Source organism: Aotus nancymaae, unplaced genomic scaffold (assembly GCF_030222135.1).
Source record: "Aotus nancymaae isolate 86718 unplaced genomic scaffold, 86718_ANA_hifiasm-v0.15.2.pri h1tg000006l, whole genome shotgun sequence".
Taxonomy (NCBI): Eukaryota; Metazoa; Chordata; class Mammalia; order Primates; family Aotidae; genus Aotus; species Aotus nancymaae.
The window spans coordinates 70476550-70494511 of record NW_026988417.1 but is presented as its reverse complement, the minus strand read 5'-3'; the positions used below and the strand labels follow the sequence as shown (position 1 = coordinate 70494511).

The following is a 17962-nucleotide window of genomic DNA, read 5'->3' as shown; positions in this document are numbered from 1 at the left end:
TACTGCTTTCATAGACTGAGTTAGAGAGGAGTCCCTCCTCCTTGATTTTTTGAAATCGCTTCAAAAGTATTGGTATCAGTTCTTCTTTGTATGTCGGGTAGAATTTAGCTGCAAATCCATCTTGTCTGGGGAGATTTTTGTTTTCTGGGTTTTTTTTTTGTTTTTTTTTTTTTGGTCGGCAGGTTTTTTATTACTAATTTCAGAACTCAGTATTGGTCTGTTCAAGATTTGATCCTCGCTGGTTCAATCTTGGGAAGTTGCGTATTTCCAGGAATTTACTCATTTCTTCTAGATTTTTCTCATCTGTGTGCATAGAGGTATTCATAATAGTTTCTGAGATCCTTATGTATTTCTGTGGGATCAGTTGTGAAATCACCTTTGTTATTTTTGATTTTGCTTAGATTTTCTGTTTATTAATCTAGCTAGTGGTCTGTCAATCTTGTTTATCCTTTCGAAGAAACAACTTTTAATTTCATTGACCATTTGTATCATTTTCTGGGGTCTTAATTTCAATTAGTTCTGCTCCGATTTTAGTTATTTATTTTCTTCTGTTAGCTTTGGGTTTGGCTTGTTCTTGTTTTTCTAGTTTTAAGTGGAAGATTAGGTTTTTAATTTGGTATCTATCTTCTTGATGCAGGTGATTAGTGCTATAAACTTTCCTCTTAACACTGCTTTTGCTGTATCCTAGAGGTTATGATATGTTATGTCACTATTTCATTTGTGTCAAAGAATCTTATTTGTGCCTTAATTTCATCATTTACCCAAAATTCATTCAGGAGTAAGTTGTTTAGTTTCCATATATTTGTGTCATTTTGAGAGTTCTTTTTGATATTAATTTCTATTTTTTATTTCACTGTGGTCTGAGAAGATGCTTGATATATTGATTTTTTTACTTTATAAGACTTGCTTTATGAATGAGCATGCGGTCAATCTTAGATGAGAAGATTGCAGATAAGAATGTATATCTGGCCGGGTGCAGTGGCTCACGCCTGTAACCCCAGCACTTTGGCAGGCCGAGGCGGGCGGATCACAAGGTCAAGAGATCGAGACCATCCTGGCCAACATGGTGAAACCCTGTCTCTACAAAAATACAAAAAAATTAACTGGGTGTGGTGGCGCATGCCTGTAGTCCCAGCTACTCAAGAGGCTGAGGCAGGAGAATTGCTTGAACCCGGGAGGCGGAGGTTGCAGTGAGCCAAGGTCGTGCCACTGCACTCCAGCCTGGCACCTGGTGACAGAGTGAGACTCTGTCTCAAAAAAAAAAGAATGTATATCTGTGGTTGTTGGATGGTATATTCTGCAGATGTCTATTAGGTACAATTGGTTGAATGTTGAATTAAAGTTCAGAATTTGTTTTTCTGGCTGAATAATCTCTCTAAAGATGCCAGTGGGGTGTTGATGTCCCACACTATTATCATATGACTGTCAATATCTTTTGTTAGGTCTAGAAGTCTGTGTTTTATAAGTTTGGGTGCTCCAATGTTGAGTGCATATATATTTAGAGTAAATTTTCTTGAATTGAAAGCTTTATCATTATACAATGCCCTTTTTTTTACTGTTTAAAGTCTATTTTATCTGAAACATGAATAGCAACCCCTGCTTTTATTGTTTCGCATTTGCATGATTAATCTTTTTTTCTATGTCTTTGCTATGAGCCTATGGGTATCATTACATGTGAGATGGGTCTCTCGAAGAGACCAGACAGATCTTGTGTCTTGTGTTTTTATCAAATTTGCTACTCTACATATTTTAAGTATGGTATTTAGGGCATTTACATTAAATGTTAATGTTGATATGTGAAGTTTTATTCTTGTCATAATGTTATTAGCTAGTTTGTCTTGATTATGTGGTTGCTTTATAGAGTCCCCGGGCTATGTGCTTTCATGATAATATCATTCTTTTGTTTCTATATTTAGACATCCCTTAGGCATCTCTTGTAGGGCTGGTCTGGAGGTGATGAAGTTCCTTAGCAAGGACTTTCTCCTTTGTTTATGAAGCTTAGTTTCGTAGGGTATGAAATTTTGGCTGACATTTTTCTTTAAGAATGCTAAAAATGGGACCCCAATCTCTGACTTGTAAGGTTTCTGCTGAGAAACCATTAGTCTGATGTGTTTCCCTTTATAGGTAATATGACCCTTTTCTCTAGCTGCCTCTAAGATTTTTTTCTTTCACATTGACCTTGGATAGTCTGACGACTATGTGCTTTGGGGTTGGTAATCTTGCATAGCAACTTGTAGGACTTCTCTGGATTTCTTGTATCTGCATGTTGACCTCTTTAGCAGAACTGGGAAATTTTCCTGAATTATATCCTCCAAAATATGTTTCCCAAGTTGTTTACTTTCTTTTCTCTCTCAAGAAAGCAAATAAGTCATATATTTGGTCACTTTAGATAATCCCATATTTCTCAAAGTCTTTATTCATTTTTAAATTTATTTTCTTTCTTTTTGTCTACTGGGTTAATTCAAAGGACCATTATTCAAGCTCTGAAATTTTTTCCTCAGCTTCGTCTAGTCTGTTGTGAAGGCTCCCAATTGTATTTTGAAATTCCTTTAGTGAATGTTTCAACTCCATAAGTTCTGTTTGGTTCTTTCTTAATACAGCTATGTTATCTATTTAATCTTGGATTGTTTTTCTGTTCATGTTGAATTTTTCCTCTTGGATCTCATGTTCTTTAACATTCATATTGTGAATTAAATGTTGTCATCCTAGACATTTCATTCTGGCTGGGATCCATTGCTTGGGAGCTAGTGAGATCTCTGGAGGTGACAAGATAATCTGGCTTTTTGTATTGCCACAGTTCTTGTGCTGGTTCCTTCTAATGTGAGAGAGTTAATGCTTTTTTTGAATTTGCTATTGTTTGAATGGAGCTTCTTGATTTCTTATTCTTTTTTCCCTTGGGGGTATGACTGCAGTGTATACTGTGTATAATAGATTGGCTTTGTCTCCGGGTGCTTTTAGGGAGTCAAGGCTCCGTTTGGGTTCCTCGACTGCAAATAGGTGCCTGTGGTGGCCTTCTTAGGCGTTGCTTGTTGTGGCAATATAATTTTGTTTGGTGGTGTAATTCAATGTTTTGTCCAGTAGGTGGTGCTGAAAAGTAAGAGCCAACAGGTAGGAGGAAGGGAGAAGGGAAAAGCACCCTCCCCTAGCAAGTGTTCAACTTTCTTCATTGAGGGGTGGAGACCACTGTAGTGGTTTCTTTCAGCCCACGTTCCCTGGGTTCCTATGAAAAGAGGTGCTGCCGAGTCCATAGTAGTGTGAAGAGGGGAGACTACCCACTCTGTGTCCATCCCTGAGCTATGGTGGTGCTGTCTTCAAGGGTTGGTGCTGTACCCACGTTTCCTTTGACCCAAGGGGTGCTTTGGTGGGCTGTGTACCCCACTACTTTAGGGGAAGACAATGCCAGGGGTTAAATCTCTCTGGTTCTGGGGTTCTGGGTGTCTTTGGTGGCACAGTCTGTATACATTCCTTGGTTATAGGTAACCTTTGTATAGCAGCTTTCCCAAATGCTGGTCGTAGCAGTGATGTGCTGAGCATATGAGTAGACTCACTGCCCCCTGTGGGTCTGGGGTGGCAGAGGTCTCAGGAAGCTTATCTCGTTCCCCACTGCTATCACTCCTGTCAGCAGATGTTCTATTGTGTTGTACCATTCAACCTCCAGGCCAGTAGGTATCTTATGCAGGTAAGAGCTGGCTGCAGCCAATGCAGATGGGTGTATACCTGATCTTTGTTTACTGGGAGAAGCTCTGTTGCCTCTGGCAATTGCCTGATCTGTGGGGTACCCAGTGGTCTGAGCTCCCTGCTCAGCCTCAGAGCTGGGGACTAAGATGGATGGGGCCTGACCAGGCAGGTCCACTTGCAGGTTCCCCCAGTAACAGGCACAAGCACTAGCTCCAAGGTGGGGGGGTGTCAAGCGGGTGACCACCAAGTGCCCAGAGGTGTGCCGAGGCATCGAGTTGGAAAACTTCCTCTGCCCCAAGTTCTCTGCATAAGGAAGGGGAGAGGTGTAAACTCCTAATCTAGATGAACTGGTGCTCTAAATATCAGGAGATGTCTGGACATTGAGAGGAGAGCGAACTACTGCACGACAATCTCAGCACCTGAAGGTAGGGGTGGCTCAGGCTTCTAAGCCAGTCAAGCAGGGATGCCAAATGCCTGGAAATATGCCTCAGCAAGGAATGGAGAAACTACTGCTGCAACGAGGTCTTTGCAGGGGATGAGAAGGGTGGCTCAGTCTCCAACTCCAAGAAAGCAGGCGTGCCTCATGCCAGGTGATATGCCTGGGGAAGGAGCAGAGAAACCACTGCCACAGTAAGATTTTTGCATGGGAAAGGATAGGTGGCTCAAGCTCCTAATCTGTGGGACTTAGTGTGCCAAATGCCTGGAGTTATGTCCAGGTGTGGAGTACAGGGAGTCACTGCACCAAGTTCTTTGCATGGGAAGGGGATGGCAGCTCAAGCTCCTATTCCAAAAGGGACAGGTATGCCAAAGACCTGGAGATATGTCGAGGCATGGAGCAGAGTGTGCTGCTGCACCAAGATCTCTGTGCAGAAGGGAAGCTCAGGCAGGTGACCACATGTGCTGAATGCCTGAAAATATGTCCCCCAGTGGAGAGCAGAGTAACAAAGTGCAACAAAGTCTTTGTGCGAAGGGAGCACCACTGCACCAAGATCTCTGTACAGGAAGGGTGGGGTAGCTCAGGCTGCTACTCCAGGTGAGTAAGTGCTGCAAGTGCCTGGTGATATGCCTCAGCATAGGGGAGAGAGGACCCCACTGCACCATGATCTCAGAAAAGCAAGCTGGAGCACCCAGCAATGACACATGCAGACTGGTTCCAGGTTGGCTAACTGGCCCTGGCTGCAAGCCTTATGCCAGTTAGCCAACCTGGAACCAGTCTGCATGTGTCAGCAACTCTCCTATTCCAGACCTGCAATGAGGGAGAGCCCAATTACAGCACCTACTGCTGGGTGTTTTCCACACCTGCTACTCAATTTTGGCTGAGTAGGCTCTTCCCCAGCTCCACAGAAAGCACCCAATCTTTGGTCTGAGAATAAAATGCCTGAGCAGCCATGCTGCTGGGTTGCTGAAGAACAGCAAACTTTGTATGAGCCTGGATTTAAACTGATGTCCTCCTCTCAGTCTGGGACCTCGAAAAATGCCTGCAGTTTTTCCTAGTGTCTTTCCCTCTCAGTGTCTCCAAGCCTTTCCCCAAATTAGCTCCGGAGCTTGGGAGAAACAAGATGCTCTCCCTTGGCTTGAGTTGAATGGATCCCTAGTGGAAAGGTGAGTTACAGAGGGAGACTCTCTACCTGTCTCGTGTACTAGAGCTCACTTTTATCAGCTGAACGCTGTTGGCCCACCTTCTTCTTGCCAGGATCTGGGGTGTCTTTTGCCTTTCTGGTGAATTCCCATTTTCCTTCTTGAATTAAAGCTCACTAAGTTGATCGTTATATTCTATTTTGCTTCTTCCAAGTGGTCGAGGCACACACAAAGCCTCTCATCTGCCATCTTAGGGGAAAAAAATGAACTTTTGTTAATATTTTACCAATATTAGCTCATCAGTTGTAACAAGTGTACCATAGTAATGCAAGATGTTAACAATAGGGGAATCTTGAGGAAGAGAAGGTGAAAGAGGGAATGTCTCCTAAATTTTAGAGAAAACTTAAAAGTTACTCAAAAATAAAGGCTATTTAAAAAGCTAAAGGGGCTGGGCATGGTGGCTCATGCCTGTAATCCCAGCACTTTGGGAAGGTGAGGCAGGCAGATCACCTGAGGTCAGGAATTTGAGATCAGCCTGGCCACCATGGTGATGCCCTGTCTCACTAAAAATACAAAAACTAGCTGGGCATGGTGGTGGGCACCTATAGTCCCAGCTACTCAAGAGGCTGAGGCATGAGAATCACTTGAACCCAGGAGGTGGAGGTTGCAGTGATCTGAGATCACGCCACTGCACTCCAGCCTGGGTGACAGAGCGAGACTCCATCTCAAAAAAATTAAAATAAAAAAATAGAAAGCTAAAGGGAAAATAAAGCATTTCTAACACAAACTTTAAAACAAAACTGGTGGCAGGTAAGATCTGGTCTTCAGGCTGCAGTTTATTACCCCATCCCCATCTGCCCCCCATAGACTGCCATGTATCACATAACAACCAGGATAGGGTTTTCATTGCAGGTGGGAAGTGAGTGATTCAGTCCCTAAACCCTATCTTGCTTTATCATAACACTCTTAGTACCAATTATGTCTGTTCAGGTACTCCAGGAGACAGATGCCAAGATGAAATTAGTAGTGTAAGAGACTTGCTGGGGGATAAAATCTATGAAAAATAAAGGGGGAGAAAGCAGGATGGGCCTGGGAAAGCTTTTGGACCCTGCTACATACCTGATAGTAGCTTGGTGAGTCTCAGAAAGCTCTGGAGCAAAGCTTACCCACTAGAGGAGTTCCTACTTGGTCAAAAATGGCCAGGCAGGCCCTAGCATCACAACCATAATAACTCACTGGCTGGTAGCTGCCCAGGGCACCACAGAGAGCCTGTCAGGAAACAGCTCTCCTCATAGTCCATAGCAAGTTCTTTCATGAAAGGGAATCTGAGCAAGGTATCTGCATGGCTGCCTCAGGGTGCCAGTTTCTTAAGGCAATCTCTCTCGAGCTGTGAATCAGAGCTGAGGTCTGACAACCCTAGATAAGCTTACGTCTTCCTTACAACCAAGATAAAGACCACTCCTTCAAAGAAAGAGAAAAGTAAAGTTGCACACAGCAGCAGTAACAGCACAGGCACCAGGACTGTCTCCCACAAGACTGAAAAGACTAGAAAAAAGCTTCATCCATAGAGTAATCGTGACGAGGCTCAAATAGAAAGCATGCGAAGTATGCTAGAGATTGATTTTCTTATTCCTTCACTAGTGGAGGAAACTTAAAACACTGGATGTTAGTCCCTGAAGTCAACAACGACCTTCATCTCTGGTCTTCTCTTTCCACATCAACTGAACGCTGCCTTGCTGTGGCTTTGTAGCTTATGCACTTTTCTCTCCCTCCCTTTTCGGAATTAGAAGAGTTTTTTCTGTGTAACTCAAACCTCCTGAACGTAGGGCCTGTGTCTTAGTTGGGGTCCCTATCTTAGTCTGTTTAGGCGGCAACAACAAAATACCATAAACTGGGTGTTTTACAGACGACAGAAATATATGTCTCAGTTCTGGAGGCTGGGAAGTCTAAGATCAAAGTGCTCATAGACTCAGTGTCTGGTGAAGGCTTGTTTCCTGGTACATAGCTGTCTTCTCACTGTGTTCTCAAATGATGGAAGAGGTAACTGAGCTTCCTCTCACTTCTTTCATAAGGGCACTAATCCCATTCGTGAGGGCGCTGCTCATGACCTAATCACCTTCTAAAGGCCCCACCTCCTAATACCATTGCCTTCAGGATTAGGATTGCAACATAAATTCTGGAGGAACACAAACATTCAGATCATAGCAGCCTTTTAAAAGCAGAGACTGAGATAAGAATTTGGGATTGCCTCCTGCCTGCACCTAGGAACCAGGAGTGAAAAAGAAGTGAAATGGGGAAGGAGAAAAAACCAACGTGAGGTGCATTACTGAAATCTGCACTCCAGCTTTTCACTCTTGAGGAGGGGTCTCTATGCTTTTAAGACTCATCACAAATAGTAACTCCTCAGCTCTTCCAGGCTGCACATAAAAAAGAGCATGAATCGGTAAAAGCCGAGCCTGTCAAAAAAGCCAATGTGAGCCTAGGGAGCATACTGCCAGGATGAAGTGGGATATAAATGTCTACATGTCTACTATGGGCCTGGCTGAAGTCACAGGTGACTGAGGGGATACAACGTGGTCAGACAATGGGTCCATTTGACCCAAACTTTAAGTATTCAAAATAAGTTATTTCTTTGAGTTAAAGCCATCACTTTTAAATAAAACACAATGGTCAATGGTGCACATAAGGGATAACACATTGATCTGGATATGAGCTGCTCCAACAGCTTAAGAAATTCAGAGGAAGTTCAATAGGTTGGCAAGTCAGGAGATACCGGAGAACATTGTATTTTGAAAGCAAACATTAAAGCAGACACCCTTGAATACATAGGGCTTTCTTATTTTTCCTTTTTGAGAGACAAGGTCTCACTATGTTGCCCAGGCTGGTCTCGAACTCCTGGGATCAAGCAATCCTCCCACAGTCCAGGGATTATAGAGGTGAGCCATTGTACCCAGCCTGTATATAGGACTTTCTGTGGTTACCACTGGGATGCCCCAAAGACCCTGTTAGCCACTAATCCCCTGACAACTGAAAAGTTCTTCATGGCCTTGGATTCCAATTCTTTTGTCTCACGATCTGGTTCCCTTCCTAGTGCTGGCTTCTCCCCTAGAGGTTTTTCTGTTGTCCTGTTATCCATCTGGCTCGGAAACAAAGATATTTAAGAAGGCCAACATGAGCCTTGTACCTTGACATTAGGAGAAAACAGTGCCCACAACTGACAGTGCAGTATTTTGGAAAGACATCAAGAATGATTCATATTCTGTGGTTGGGTATCTGGAAGGGTCTTAACACAGAACCACCAAGTTAGTAGGGGAGATGGAGTGCCAACTTCTTCAGCCCCATCCCCCTGTACAACGTTCTGAATGGATGTGACAGGGTGGGTTGCCTCACCTTGGGGCCCTTATCATCATCAGGTACCTTCTTACGAAGGAGTCTTCCAGAAAGGGTTTACTTATTTTCAAAACTCCTATAGCTTAATGTGTGAGCCTAGAGGACCTGAAAGTATGCAGTTGTAATTTCTGCTTACATAAACCAGATTGTGTGGTTATGTCTGAACAAAGTTCACTAGACTAAATCAGTATTCCTGGAATCCAGAGCTGGACCAGTTCTCATCAGATCTGAGTTGCCTTGGGCAAGTAATTTACTCATATGCTCCAGGGAAGCTCACCAATGATACAACATGTCCTATTAGGTACTGATTATCAAATGGAATTATAGAAAAACCTGTTAATAAGTACAAACCACGTATCTAGTAAGTCATTTTCTCAGAGTTTTCACATCTATGCAAATCACCAAAGTTCACTGGGTTTGTGCCCCATTAATAGAACCAAAGTTGCTATAGAAATGCTGACTCAAGTTTTCTTTCTGTGTCACATAGTATCTTATATCAGAAAAGCCCTTCCTCCCATTTCCATTTTAGTGGACCCCAAAGCAGTTCATATAAGCCAGGGATCATCATACTTTTGGCCAGATAGCAGGCTCCAAAGTGGGACTCATCCAGTGGATCATGGAGTTATTCACCGCTGTCAGGAACACCTCTCCCAAGGCAGCTAAAGAGGTCAGGTGACTTAGCCAGAAAGCAGAGACTCAAGCAAGCCAGGGTTATCTGTGTATTGCTCACCTGCTTCCAGCTCTGTTAGCTCAGCATGTTTTTGGAGCATAATTTGTTTAGTGAACATCAACAGAGCCGTAACTGCTGGTGTTTTGAAAGGCAATCTCTACAATTTCCTCATTGACAGGACTTGTCTTTCCTCTGGCCTCCTTGAGGTTGGTTCTCTTCTAAGACCTGCACCTGTTGGTCAAACTCTTGCTTCTCCTCTGGATGGTCTGTGCTCTTTTACTTTTCAGCATCTCCTCCCCGTCGAATTCATTTCTGCTAATCAGTCTCTGATTGTGTCAGTTAGCTGAACCCGGCCATTATCCTCTAAATAACTATCTTTACCAACACCTGTAGAACCCAGATGCCCCTCAACAACTACTTGAGTTGGTCACTGTTGTTGTGTCTTCCCGGAAAGCCCTCTCAGAAGCTGCCCAGTGTGGCTCCATCCAAGCCAAGGTGCCTCAAAGCTTAGAGTTATTCTGTGTGATCAGACGCTGCCATCTCCTGGCCAGAGCACTGAACTTAGACCCAGTGGGTCTGGCCCCACAGCTTAACCTTGGGTTTCATTTTGTGCTGTCCCCATCTACTCTGCCGGCTAGGATTAGAGAGAAGCTCATGACTATCCACAGCTCATAAGGTAGAATTTAGAGATTTAGTGGATAGTATTGCCCTGTTGGCCCATCTAAAGTCTCCTCCTCCCTCAGAGTCTAAACATCTCCCCAATAAAGGAATGTCAGCTCTGGAATCTTGGATCTCATTTTGTCTTCAACATAGCTGGTCAAATGAATCATCTGAAAGGGATCTTTAAAAAGTACTGCCTTAGTTTTGGGTGCTTGTCTTCACTGGACTTCTAAACAACAGTCTCTCTTGGTAACCAGGCTTAATTGAGTTTCTGCAGAGTAGCTTTGGAATTCAATTTCTGATGGATGACTCCACATAAGTAAAAAGCAGTCTTCTGTTGAGTTGCTAATCCATTTGGTTGATGAACTCCAGCCTGCATAAGGCCTCCCTTCCCAAATGACATACTCAGTGTTTCTATCAAGGCTAAGCAGCAGAGACCAAACATACTAACTATCCATTCTAGTCTAAGTTCTAAGCCAGCTGACCCTTTAGATATTATCCTCTCCCACTCCTCATTCCCAGACCCTAATAGCACGTGGGAGCCTCTTGAGTGGAGCTGGCTCTCACCTGCAACATTTGCCAGGACCTACAGAATACCAACTCTATAAGAATTTCCTCAGGATTACTAAGGAAATTTTCCCTGGCCAGAAGTACTTAGATATCAGAGGACAGTTATAGTCCCTGAAACCAAGGCTAGGCCTTTAGAAGTTCAATGAAATTGCCAGAGGTAGATTTTTAGATGTAGACAAAAAGATTATAGACTGATAGTGCACCACCCACTTTCATATATTGAATCCCTAACCTCCAATACGGTGATATTTAAAGATGGGGCCTTTAGGGAAGTAATTAACATTAAGTGAGGTCAGGAGTGAAGCACTACCCAGCAATCCCATTGCTGGGTATATACCCAAAGGATTATAAATCATTCTATTATAAAGACACATGCACACATATGTTCACTGCAGCACTGTTTATAATAGCCAAGACATAGAACCAACCCAAATGCCCATCGATGATAGACTAGATAGGAAAATGTGGCACATATACGCCATGGAATACTATGCAGCCATAAAAAAAACAATGAGTTTGTATCCTTTGTAGGGACATGGATGAATCTGGAAACCATCATTCTCAGCAAACTGACCCAGAAGAGAAAAACAAACACTGCATGTTCTCACTCATAGGCAGGTGTTGAACAATGAGAACACATGGACACAGGGAGGGGAGCATCACACACTAGAGTCTGTTGAGGTGGGGGCTACAGGAGGGACAGCAGGGGGTGGGGAGGTTGGGGAGAGATAACATGGGGAGAAATGCCAGATATAAGTGATGGGGGGGTGGAGGCAGCAAACCACCTTGCCATGTATGTACCTATGCAATAATCCTGCATGATCTGCACATGTACCCCAGAACCTAAAGTACAATAAAAAAAAAATAGAGTGAATCCCTAATTCAATAGGGCTGGTGTCCTTAACAAGAGAGGGAAGAGACCCTAGAGAGCTCTCTCTGCTCATGCACAGAGGAAGGGCCTCAAGAAGGTGGCAATCTACACATCAGTGAGAGGCCTCACCAGAAGCCAACTATGCTGGCACCTTGACCTCAGATGTTCAGCCTCCAGAACTGTGAGAAAATAAATTTCCATAGCTTAAATATTCTGCTGACTTGAGATATTAAAACTTGAGAAAATTAATTTCCACAGCTTAAATATTCAGTTGACTTGAGCAATTAAGACTTCTAGCTTTGCCTGTCTGGACCAAAGCTACTCCAAACAAAAGAGGGATGGAGATTCATCAGCTGTCTTGGTTAAGCTATGGGATGTTGTATATTAACTTGACTAAATCCTTTTTTTTTTGCAGGGATTGGATAAACTTTGAACCAATGATTCTTTTATAAACCCTTCCTAGAAATTCATTTCAAATCATCTGCTGCCTCTTTCCAAAAGATTAATTGAGAGGAGTGATGTTTATGAAAAATTGATTGGAGGGAGGTCAGGCAGCACATCCAACTTTTGTTATTCCACATTCCACCGTCAGGTTGAATGGGACCCTCATGTACTAGGACAAAGTTTTCTTGGCCTCACACGTGATCACGTTTGCTGGGATATATTTTGGGGTTATGCCTTCAGCTTTCATCAAGGGATGCTATGAAAAAACAGACTAATGAAATCTATTATTCTTTGTTCTAGGAACATGGAATACGTTGCCCTCTGCATCCTGCAGCTCTCGCTCTAGAAAGCCTCTCATGAAAATTTCCAACAAAGTGGCCTGCTAGGAAGGCTTTGCATCCCTTGAGTAACAGGCAAAATTTTTTCTCAGTTGATAAGACTAGAATAACTGTCTCTTTTGGTACTTTGCCTAACAGGAACTTACAGCCTTATTTAAAGGTCAAAGATTCAGGATCCAATGGGAGGACCCAGCTCAGCTAGCACTAATGGAGTTGGTTCCTAGAGTGGGGAGGAGACCCCAGATCCATGAGCCCAAATATCCTGCTCAGGGCTGGCCAGAAAGAAATCTCAGTTTATGGAGCTTCTGAGCTAAAGGGCCAGTAAAGGGTTGGTGGTTGTTGTTGTTGCTTTATGATGCTTTCCCTGCCAGCCTGTGAAGTTGCTGAACTTATGGGCTTACACAGGGTAATTCATCAGGAGTCCTAGCTTGAGACTATTAAGTTATGCTTCCTTTAAAGGCCAAATTATTGGCCTATTCCCTGCAGACTTTTTTGTCAAATAGAGTACGGAAGGGAACACAGATGTCTAGTTATGTAGTTATCTACAAAGATAACATGTCACATGCACTCTAGAATGACTATCAGATTTTTCTACTTCAATCTTCTCACCTCACTGTTGTAAGCTGTTTCTTTCTGGTACTGATCCTGATGAGCTTATCACTTGTCACGTAGCTCTTTCACAGTGACCTGAATTTATGTCCCCTTCAGATTCAGGAAGGCAAAACTGAGAACTGCATCCAACATGTTGGTCTTTCTGCCCTGTAGCAGGGCCAGAACTCAGACCTGTCCCCTACAGTTTGAGGCCGACGCTACAGGCTGCCACCCCGGATCCCAGCTACTCAGGAAGGGGTGTGCTATGATTTAAGTGTGTTGAGTCTTTTCAAAATGTTTATGTTGGAACCTAATATCCAATGTGATAGTATTAAGAGGTGGGACCTCTGGGGAAGTGGTTAAATCATGAGTGCTTCATCCTCATGAAAGAAATTAGTGCTCTTATGGTAGAGGTTGAAAGGAGTGCCATTGTCCCTTTTGCTCTTTCATCCCTTTGCCATGTGGGGAGTGTTCATCTTCTCTGGAGGTTGCAGCAACATGGCACTATTTTGGAAGCAAAGAGTAGCCCTCAGACACTGAATCTGCCAGTGCATTGATCTTGAACTTCCCAGCCTCCAGAACAGTGTGAAATACATTTCTGTTATTTGTAAATTATCCATTCTGTGATATTTTGCAGCATGAACAGACTAGGACAAGGTGGTTCTACAACGTCATTGTTGTCAATAAGGAGAGATGACGTGTTCTCACTCTTGTCACCATGGGGAGTTCACCCTAAACATCAAAACTACTGCTCACTCTCCCTGTCCAAAAATGTATCTCATGCCTTACCTCATTCCCCAGGACTTACTGGAGGCCCTATGGGATATGTTGGTATATTTCCCCAAACCTGAGTCATTCCACATTGCATATGTTCAGGTCATTATCCTAGAAAGGGTTTCTTAGGGATGGGTCAGGGTTTTAACAAAAGAATCTTTAGTCTGATTATACTTGTATTCAAATCCAAGCTAGTGCTACCTGTGGTAAGAATATCTCAATATGAAAGTACTGTATGATTTAGAAGTGATAATTGTACCAACTGTGACCCATAGCTTTGATTTTGATCTTAACCTGTAATATACTGACATAGTAAACAAATTCTAACGTAAGTAGTATCAATTTCCTTCATAGTCTTGATGGCACTTTTCCCCACAAAGGGTATTCTTTAAAACATATCTCACGTTTCATGTCTACATAATTTGATAGCATTTTATCAAAATCCTGTGAATTTATGATAAAATTTATGGATGTTCTGCAGTAAGATCAAACTTTAATATCTTGCAATGAGATATTTCCTTAGCAGCAGTAACTGATATAGTTTTTGGCAACCAGCCAGGAGATGACTGGCCTATAAAATTATACAAGGATTATTTACAAACTAGCCAGCTGTGGTAGCACCATTATTTTAGATATCCTTTGCCCTTTATAGCAATCTCCCTTATGTCATGCTTTGCCATACATTTCCCAGAAAATTACAATGTTTTTTAACTTATCCTCAGGACTTGATGATCAAATAAACAAGTACAAAGTATATTTGATTCACAGTTCATCCAAAATAAGAGTGCTACCCAACTGAAATTCATCTGGAATCACTCTGATGTCTCAAATTGTGTGATATAAAACAATAACTTGGAATCTGATTTTGATCAACATTTTGTTATTGCCTAAGTCCCAAACAAGCCACTAGATTTAAAGATGCCAAATGATAATTAAAAGCAACCTGTACTGTCTAATGAATTCCACAACCAGGTTAATTTGCCCTCAACATAAATGGGCATGGAATTTGAATTCCCCCAAAGTCAACTCAGTAGTGGAGCTGGCCATCTTGTCTCTGCTATCCAAGACAAATAGCCCTTGCTCTTCTTCACACTGGACCCTCTAGCAGGACAGCAGAGGAGTTAATAAGTTTCTTGCATGTTTAATGCTGTCTTGGCCTCTGTTTTTCATGTGATACCAGAAGTGGTCTGACAAAAATGTTATAATATAGGGATTTGGGACTGGCTCACACCCTGCCCAGTTGGCAAAGACGACCCCATCCGTGGTAGAGGGGCAGATTCTATTTAGAATCTGTTACAAAATGTTGGCTCAGTTGATGGAGATTTCACTAAAGAAAGCCTGAAAAATGTCCTTGTGAAGGAGAATTCTGCAAGTGCAATGATGCAGACTTTTGAAAAATACAAAGAGAACAAAGCCTGTGAAGACACTAGAGTTGACTATTTAACGGAAGTTATACTGCCCTGCAGCAGGATGAGATGGTGAGAGATGTTAACAGGCAGTTAATGGGTAGATGTGAGTTACAGGGCTCATGTGGTAGCTTACAGGGAGGCTCATGCCTCCTGCAGTGGGAGGGGAGACAGTCTGCAAACCTAAACTGTTGGCCACAGAGCTCCAGAAACACTGAAATGCTCAGCCAAGTTATTTTGTTATGTGAAGTTCAAGGCCCTACTGGGAAGATGCTGAGACCATATAACTTAGATATAGACATCTGGATGGATGCCTCTAAAGATGTTGACTCTACAAGACCCTTTGGATTTGCAGAGGTGGCCCACTTTCCCTAGGAAGAGCCAGCACTTTGTGCTTGAAGATGCTGCAGAGATTTCTACTTCACTAGACAACAGCTTTTCCACTCCCCTCTATGTACCCACCTCCATTCCTTGGCTTCTAGACAGTAACTAGTGTTTAATCTTAGCATAACCCAGCGGGGGAGGTGCTGGGCCTGATAAGGGAGGGAGACTACACATCTGTTATAGGAATGAGCTAGCATGTGCCATCAGGAGTCAGGGGAGTATACCTGGGTTTGGACTGAGGGTGCCCAGTCAAGAGAGGCCAAAAGATAAGCCTGGAAAACTAGGAATTCACTGACCTGGGGACACTCTCAAGACACTGGGTTTAATACCCTGGCAAGGCCCCCAGGGATGGAGTAAATCCACTGCTGAGATGGCAATTGGAAGCCTGATAAAGGTGACAGCCAAAACCCAGGGAAGTGGAAAAGCCTGAGTTACGAGCCAGAGCATAGAGAAAATATCGCTAAAGAAAGTGGGCTTGCTAAAATACCTGATGCCAGTGAATTACCCAAAAAATTGCACTGATGTGCTAGGCCCGTGAATCCTCATTTTCTCTTACCCTCACCTGTATGCATGTGCCTTGTCAAGGACTTCAACATTTTAGTCACTTCTTGTTTATCTGGTCAGGTTACTAAGATGTCACCTATTTAATAGACCCATGGTCTATTCCACAGGATGTTCTCATGGTTCAGGTTCCCTGGAGCCAGGTTGCAATACTATGGCTGCCACTCAGACCTTGCTGCTGATTCTGTTGATTGTATGCACTTGGCTTCTGCTGGTCATGCATGCTCACCAGGCCTCCACTGGTTCAGAATCCAGTCATCCACCCCATTTGCTATTGGGGTTACAGTCCTGTAATGGCAGTTCTGGCTACAGAGGGCAGCCCTCGCTGAGTGCTCAGTGATGCCACACATTATTCATTGCTTTGGTAGAATGGTGCCTCTTCTGTGCCATCCTTCACAGCAGTTTAAGCTAGCTAGAACTCTAAGTTTGACATCCTTTCCATCATCTGGTCATAAGGGACCCTGATTCTGCCTTAGGTGTAACCTGGGGGAAGGACATAGTGACAGATGACCTGGAGTCAGTGCTACCTGTGTTGCTGCTTGTGTCCTGTATGAGTCTCACCCATGCCTGATTCTGGATGTATACTCCACCTGACAGAGGTACCGCTCACTAAGCCCAATCTAACAACTTATGGGTTCTGATTTAACCCCACTTATGAAGGTGAGTTCTGGCTGCATAGTCACTTGGTGGCCCATGTTCAGATGCTCCATTCATAATAAGACCCAATAGCAGACCAGAATTTCTTTTTTTAAATATGTAGTTGTCTTCGGCAAATGACCTTGCTCAAGAGCTCTAGAAGTCGGCATTGGAGTTCTTCCACTGAGGCCTGCATACACTCCACATGCCATCTTTCTCACCTAAGAAAACTCCATAGCTCCTTTGGGGAGCAGAGTTCCTTTCATCCCTAGTCAGGCCTAGCCCATCACCAGCTGGGTTATGTTATGGCTGAAATCTGGCGATGGACCTAGTATAGATGCTGGCATGGGGGAGAAGGTGGGCAGAGGGCCTGCACCATCCTGAACAAGGGGAAAACACTAGTCCTTAACGGTGAAGACTAGATCAGTTCTGCAGGCTCATAGGTCCTTGGCATTTGAAAGGGACCCCATTCTGTCTCACCCAGGACCCAGACCTTGGCATAGCACACCTGCCTAGCTGAGAATTGAACCTTCTTTGGAGATCTGCTGCTCTTATGATTAAATTCAAGGCTCGATCTTCTGCTTTCTCTGCACTTTGAGCCAAGGAGACACATGAGCCTCTTTACATGCTACAAAAAAGGCCCCTGTTTTTCACACTTAGCTTTTTATTACTGATTTAAACAACTCAACTTTATTTTTCCAGTGTACTTAGCAAATGCCACCTAATTCTACTGTGCTGATATTTCCCCCTATTTCTCAAATGTCCCTGCTAGTTCATTTCCTTCCAGTTTCATATGTGGACACTTTAAACAATTCAGCTTTGTGCAGTGGCAGTATCGTAGCCAACGAGGTTTATCCGAGGCACGATTATTGCTAATCAAACAATTTGAACAATTTTAATGATTTAACCTTGTGCCAGGAGTAATCTGTACTTTGCCTCCCATCAGTGATAAGTCTGTACTAGTTTCCTAAGGCTCCTATAACAAATTACTACAGAGTAGGTAGCTTACAATAGAAATTTATTCTTTCTTTGCTATGAAGGCAAGCAGTCTGAAATCAATGTGTCATTTGGGCCATGGTCCCTTCTCAAGGCTATAGAAAACAATCTTTCCCTGCCTCTTCCAGCTTCCAGTAGCTTCAGGTGTCCCTTGGCTGTGGCAGCACTGTTCTCATCTCTGCCTTCACCTTCACATCTCTTCTGTGCCTTCCTCTTAAGAATACCAGTCATTGGACCTGTCTTTATCCAGTATCTCATTTTTATCCCTAGTTACATATGCAAAGACCTTTTTTCAAAATGAGATCACATACTGAGGGTTCTGGGTGGACATGAATTTTGTGGAGATATTCAACTCACTATAGGGTCCTCACTGCTAGCTGGGGGCAGCAATCCAGCTTCAGAATCCCACCCTAGC

At 43.3% G+C, this 17962-nt stretch overlaps 1 non-coding gene across 1 annotated transcript; it reads left to right on the top strand.

Moving 5' to 3' along the window:
• Positions 1-17366: 17366 nt before the first annotated feature.
• Positions 17367-17500, top strand: LOC135272243 (U4 spliceosomal RNA). Its single transcript, XR_010340325.1, has one exon. It is a non-coding gene; the product is annotated as a U4 spliceosomal RNA (small nuclear RNA).
• The last annotated feature ends 462 nt before the right edge of the window (positions 17501-17962 follow it).